Genomic DNA, 7,548 nt, shown 5'->3' on the forward strand with positions numbered 1-7,548 from the left:
AAAATGTATGAGCTCTCATCTCTCTGCTCCAGCTGCCTGCTGGCCAGCCTCCCCGACCACAATGGACTTTCCCTCTGGAACCATAAGATCAAGTAAATTCTCCCTTCTATAAGTTGCATTGGTCATGGTGTTTTATCACAGCTACAGAAAAGTAACTAACACACCACCTCTCATCTATAAATCTGCTTTTTGTTTTGAGACAGGGTCTCATGGAACCCCAAGTTGGCCTTGAACTGGACTTGAATGTAGCTGAAGATGACACTGAGCTCCTGATCTTGTCTCAACCTCCCAAGGGCTGGGTTGCAATTATGTGCCATTGTGCCCAGGTTTATGTGATGCTGAGGATCAAAGCCTCATGCATGCTATGCAAGCACTCTACCAACTGAGTCTCATCCCCATCCCTTAAATCTGCCTCACTCTTGGAGACACACGTCTTACCATTTCTGTCAGCTGTGCCCTGCATGACAGTTCCCTAGTAGGACTCTCCTGTGTGGTCACTCTGTTGCTTAGACTTTCTCATGAAGTGTCACTGTAGTTGTTTTGTCCCACTGTCCCTATAAATGCATGTACATGTGTCCCGATGTGTATGGGAGGGGGGGAAGGAAGGCTTAATACCATTAATTCTATTTGTCTCGGTTCAATATTAGCATGAAGGATGGGGTCACTGAGTCCTCCCGTTTTAACTTCTTCACAAAACAAATTATTGAGTCACAGTTAATTCATCTGCTTCTACAGATCCCTCCACTGGAAGGTTAAAGGAGGAGAGAGAAACGGATTGACTGGGACAGGGGACTGCGTAGGTAGCCACTGGCCACTTAGCAAATGCTGTGCAGCTTGAGTGGTTTGTGGTTGTGGTTTCAAGTAAGCATGGACTTCTGTGAGCGAGGAGGAGTCTCTATAAAGCATTTCTGCAAAAAGTTATTTTTAAAAATAAGACCCAGGGCTGGAGAACTAGCTCAGCAAGTAAGAGTGCTTGCTGCTCTTCTAGAGGGCTAGGGACCAGCTCCCCACACGCATGTTGGGCACCTTACAACCACCTGTAACTCTAGTTTCAGGGGATGCCCTTTTTTGGCCTCCATGGGTACCTATACACATGCATTTGTGTGTGTGCGTGTGTGTGCATGTGTGTGTGCGTATGTGTGTGCGCACATGCTGTGCACGCTTACATACACATAATAAATAAATACAACTCCATTGCTCTTACAGTAAGAAAATTTATCCTCGGAAATAAAAGCTCCTAAGGCAGGCCTAGGGGTCATGCCCATCATCCTAGTACTTAGGAGGCAGAAGCAGAGGGATTGCTGTTAAGTTTGAGACCAGCCTTTGTTACATAATGAGTTCCAAATCAGCCTGGGCTACAATGTGAGAAACTGTCTCCCATCCCAACCCTGGAAAAGAAAGATATTAAATATCAAATCACTGCTGAGTAAAACAAGATGGTTGAGCTCACTTCTCTTTAAGGTTCTGTCCAGCTTCTTGGAAAAATGGCCAGTTCTGTGGCTATCCCAGAGATCACCTGTATGCAAGAGAGACTCTGAAGGTGGCCATGGAATGCTGGGGTCATGGAAGAAGCACAGAAGCCAGCCTGAATGAGTTCCACTGGCTAAGGCCAGAATCATTCGAGCATTGTGATAAATTATTTTTAAAAAATATTTTATTATTTTTTAATTTTTTGTGTATGAGTGTATTGCCTGCAAATATGTAAATGCACCTGTGTCATGCAATGCCCAAGGAAGTCAGAATAGGGTGTTGGATCCCCCTGGAACTGGAGTTATGGATGATTGTGGGTGCTAGAAATCAAACTTGGGTCCTCTTAACTGGCCAGTGCTCTTCTGAGTCATCTCTCCAGCTCCATGGGATAAATGATTTGATAAATAGTTTAACCAGCCAATCAACTAGGAAGGAATGAATCCTTACAGGCATAAACACACCAAGTGAAAAATCTGAGGCATCATATACTTAGTCACTAGAAAGGGAAAAGTGTGTTAATTACTTTTCTGTTACTGTGATAAAAACACTGACCAAAACAACTTATAGAAGGAAGAGTTTATTTGAGCTTACGGTTCCAGGAGAATTACAGTCCATCATGGCTGGGAGGCATGGTGGCAGAGGCGACTGGAGAAGGAGCAGAAGCTAAGCTCTTACATCTTCAAGCAGGCACAGGAAGCAAGAGAGTGACTGGAGATCCAGCAAGGCTTAAGCACTCTCTAAGCCTGCCCCCAGTGATGTGCTTCCTCCAGGATAGCCACACCTTCTAAGACCTCCCAAAACAGCACCACCCACTGGGGACAAAATGTCCAAATACTTGGAGCCTATGGGGGACATTTTCATTCAAACCAACACAAGGGGTAACCATAGTGAGAGACCAGGTGGCTGTCTTTGGTAGTGTATCCCAACAATACCCAATAAGGGCAAACTGATGTCATGTATCAGCTAAAGTGTAAGGAGAACAGTAATCCTTGGGAATATTCCTGTGATGACAATGATGCATATTCAAATGGAGAAACAGTGTACCAAGCAGATCACCTGCACACTTCATACATGTCAGGCTCATGAAATAAGACTGAGGGAGGAGCGCAGTAGCTTACTGCAGTGTAAGATGCTGGACACTGGGTCTTTTGTTATAAAGCACATTTGTGAGCCAACTGGAGAAACTCAAATCTACCCCTCCCCTGGAATATTTGGGGATAGTGATGAAGTCCATGTTCATCTTTTGACTTTGATAGTTGTGTATTGGCTCTATCTGTTGATAGTAGCAAACACCTTCACTGATATATTCTAGGTGGCAGGGCATCAGGCCGCTAACACATCCTCAGAAAGTTCAGATAAAGACCTTTTTGTGCAGTATGCCTACATTTCTGTATATCTGTAGTTATTTTGAGCTAGGTATGGTGGCTCACACCTGCACTTGGGAAGCTGAGGTAGGAGAATTACCACAAGTTTGAGGCTAGTCTGGGCCACAGAGTAAGAACATATCTTTAAAAACAAAACAACAAAAAAGCCCTGCCCAAAACAACTTTTCTCAAACCCAAAAGATTTTATGATCCATCTCAAAGCAAACCCAATAAATCTTAAAAGCAAAATCAACAATTTTTCATTATCAAAAACTGACAACAATTTTGCTCCTTAGAGTTGGCCTGAGTATGCACAACTTTGCCACAGGGTACAGGAATGTGGGTGCCACCCACGATCAGGGTGAATCTCCCCCCTTCAGTTAATCCTCTCTGAAAAGACTTCACGGATTCACCCAAAGGCCAAAGGCATGTCTCGGTAATGCCCCCGATGCTTCTTACCAATCAAATTGACAATGAGATTAATCATCACACCACAGAGGAATCTCAGGCTGGTGATACTGCTCAGTTGGTAGAGTGCTTGCCTAGTACACATAGGGTCTGGATTATGAGTCCCAGCTCTTCATGGACCAGGAGTGGGGGTACACACCTGAAATCCCCCTACTTGGGAGGTAGAGGCAGGAAGATTAGGAATTCAAGGCCTCGATGGCTTAGTGAGTTTGAGGCCAGACTGGGCTACGTGACACTGTCTCAAAGCAAACAAGAAATCTTACCCATGTTTCATACATACTCTCTCTGCTGACTCACTGACTTGTGTGTTTTTCTCATATGATGGGATTAGTCTGCCCAACTCTGTCCATATGCTCCTGTCTGGTTTCTTTGACACTGAAGGGCAACTCCCCCAACTCTTCCAGACATTTGATTCAGAAAGACCAAGGCAACTCATAAGATTTCCTGAGGAATGAGTCCATTATGGTGTGGAGGCATGGCAGGAGGCAGCCAGAGCACAAAGCTGGGTGCTCACATCTTCAGGCAGGCACAGGAAGCAGAGAGACAGACTCAAAGTGGGCCAAGGCCCGCCCCCAGTGACATACTTCCTCCAGCACGGCCACACCTCCTGAAGGTTCCATGACCCTCCCCAAACAGTGCCCCCAACTAAGCAAGTGTTCAAATATTTGGGGGACCATTCCTCATTCAAAACACCATAAACTTGTATTATCAGGAAGGAACATTCTAGATCAGCTTCCTGGGGTCAGGGGGGATTCCAGGAATTAAAAAAAAAAAGAACCCTTGGGCTTTGGGCACATGCTAGCCACTTGTATGGAATCTTGGGGGAGTTATTGGAACTCTGTATCTCTTATCTGTGAAATGTGGCCCAGCACTGTCACATAATCAGGGAGCTGTTTCATATGAAGTGCATAGGTGTGTACATTTGTAGCCTTGGTGCATGCACACAGAGATAGCTTGAGGTGATGCATGGGTAATCACACTGAGAATAGGTTGTGCTGATTCTCTATAGTTCCGATCACATCAAACATTACATCATAGCCAATGAGAATCCTCAAAGTCCCTACATCTCAGCAGCTTTCAAAGCAACAAAAAAAAGCCCGTTATCCCTTTTCTTAAGCAAAAATCATTGCAGGCCTGTGTAACTCTTCAGGGAACGTTTCTTCTCAGGATGGCTCAGCAATGAGTCTCTTTTTAAATTTTATTTTTTATTTTCATTTTTGTGTTGAGTATATTGCCTACATGTATGTACGTGCACCTGTGTCATAATGCCCAAGGAGGTCAGAAGAGGACATTGGATCCCATGTTGGTAGCTGCCATGTGGGTGCTGGGAACCGAACCCAGGTCTTCTACAAGAGCAGCCAGTGTTCTTGACTACCGAGTCATCTCTCCAGCCCCGAGCCTCATTTTTAAAAGGGGCATTCATGATGCTGAGTCAGGAAGAGAAAGACGCACAGCTGAGCAAGGCCCAGTGGATGCTTCGACTTGGACAGGAAACTGTTTTCCTCACATTTCGTTGGTAAAGACCAGACCTGTGGCCAGATAACAAGCACAGGAATTAAAGCAATCCTGTGTACTTCTTTTTTTATTTTTTAAATTTAAAATTTTCTCATTTATTATATTTATGTGTATGAGTATATTGCCCACATGTGTGTAAGTACACTTGTGTTGTGAAATGTTCTCAGAAGTCCAAGGAGGGTGCTGGATTCCCCTGGACTGGAGTTACAGATGGTTGTTGGCCACCATGTGGGTGCTGGAGCTAGAATCCGGGTCCTCTGCAAGAGCAGCCAGTGCTCTTAACTGCTGAGCCGTCTCTCTAGCCCCCAATCCCTTATACTTCTAAAGAGCAAACGGAGAGTGGAAAGAGACTGCATGTAAGGCTCCCAGACTTCCAGGGACTGGCATTTCTAATGAGGTGTTACTGGAATTCTACCGTCTGTAAACTACAGTAAACCTTTGGTGGCCAGTCCTGTGAAATCTGAAAACAACACCCTTTGAAGTAAGAAGACTGTTTGCTTACGTGTTGTATCTAACCTGCTTTCTAGTCCCTGTTTTTCTTTTCTTCACTTTTATAAAAATGAATCACACCAAGCAGATAGTGAGTGCTTACAGTTCACTGATGGAGGAAACCACCCTAAAGAAACCACATTTGAAAAGGCAGTGAATCCATAGACCAGATTTCACAGCCAAAATCACAAGGCTGTGATGGAGCCAGAAAAAGACTTCTCCTGCGTCCCGCCATTAGCCACAAGAGCGCTTTTATTACTTCCTTGAGAAAAGTTGGCCCCAGCAGAGTTATTCATGTTTGTTGGCAGTTTCCAAAGGTGACTGCCGCCTTCAGCCCTGGACTGTATTCATGCACAGAATGTTACACACAGTCAGGGCAAAACAGTGTCAGTTTCAATTAGAGGCAGTACCCCAATGGCAGGTCACTTCACTGCATCCTTCCAAACTGAAAGTACAAAACCACTACTCATCTTTCAAACCCCACTCAAATGGTCCCTCCTCTTCCTGACTGCCAAGAGCTGCTTAAGGGAGAAAGGGTTTATTTGGTCACAATTTCAGGTTACAGTCCATCATGGTGGGGAAGCCAAGGCAGCAGGAATAAAGCAGCTGGTCACATGACATCCACAGTCATGAGCAGAGAGCAGGAATGAATTCCTGTATGCCTATGCTCAGCTAACCTCTCCACTCTTCAACAACTAGGACCCCCTGCTCAGGGAATGGTACGACCCACAATGGGCAGGTCTTCCCACTTCAATGAATGTAATCCTGAGGATCCCTCACAGACATGCCCACAGGCCAACTTGATCTGAACAATCCCTCCTCAAGATCTGTGAAAGCAGAATTGGGGGACTTGTTGGGAGGAGAGAAAGGAGCAGCAAGGGACGGGTAGGGAGAAGGTAGTGGCAGGAGGAGAGGAGTAAAAGTATAATGATGTGTATGTATGAAAATGCCACGAGGAAACCCATTTCTTGGGCTGGGGAGATGGCTCAGAGGGTAAACGGTGCTGTGCTAGCATGAGGACTTGAGTTCAGATCCCCAGAACCGACATAGAACCTGGACGTGGCAGCACACGTCTGTAACTCCAGGCTGGGGAGTGGAAAGAGATGGCTGTCTGGACCTCACTGGCCAGGCAGTCTAGCTGAAATGGAGAACTACAGTGAGGGGCCTAGTCTGAAAATACAGATAAGGTACAGATTAATCAAGGAAGACCCGCAGCATTGCCCTCTGGCCTCCACACATGCACACAGGGGCAAGTGCACCCCCACACATGTGCACACACATACATACAGCATAGTACCACATGGAAGTCCATTCTTTGTATGACAACCCGAATCTTCAAAAAGGAGAGACGAGAGATCTGTGAGCGCACAGACTTTTAACCCCTCGCACCAACTGAGAGAGTCCTTGGTCTTACAAAGGGAACATTCACTCTAGAAGCCTGAATGTTAGCCCTTGGCTTCTCTTGTTGCTGTGTTTTAAAGTGACAAACCGACATCTGTATGCAAAGAGGAGGGTGGGGAGAGGCCACTTTATATTCTCAGCCGTTGTCCACACCATGCCAAAAGAGAGACTTCAATTTCATTTCAGCACCCGGGAGACCTCAGGCCCAATTTAATTTGATCCCCAAATGACCAAGCTGATTAGTTGTCATGTCTGGCCTTACTTCACAGTAAACCTTAATCTCTCATAATGTGCCATGAAATTAGTGGGAGTTGTCTGTTTCAGGCACGAATAAGGTAGTTCTAACTAACCTCCCCAGGCCTTCTTAGGCAAGTAGGAAGGGGGCTGGCTGTGCCAGAAGAGGAACAGGTGGAATGAGGATTGGGTCACGTGGCAGGGAGGGGGTGGCCATAGGCCTGCAGCTGCTGAAACCCCAGGTGTGTGTGAACTGGCAGGACACAAAGCCAGGAGGACTGCTGACAGCTCAAAGTCCCTGGGCTGTGCAGCTGCGGGCTTGGCGTTCTCTCTGGACCCACCTGCAGTGTTGATGGACACGCCCACTCCAAGGAGCGAGAGAACATGAAAGGTGGGGGACAGCAGCCACCCGCCCCTTCTAGGCAAAAGGTGGAAGTGAGCTTACCCACCCTCTCCTGGAAATGAGCTGGCTGGAGACCAGGTCCACACCTGGCTTTTCTTATTCACAACAATTGGGAGGTCTAAGATAAAGATACACATTCTCTTTCCATCTAGGAGCCTACTCTCAAGTGCCCCTAAGAAGAAGTCGGGGAAAACAAAACAAACC

This window comes from Nannospalax galili, unplaced genomic scaffold, assembly GCF_000622305.1.
Source record: "Nannospalax galili isolate Female #2095 unplaced genomic scaffold, S.galili_v1.0 scaffold412, whole genome shotgun sequence".
Classification (NCBI taxonomy): domain Eukaryota; kingdom Metazoa; phylum Chordata; class Mammalia; order Rodentia; family Spalacidae; genus Nannospalax; species Nannospalax galili.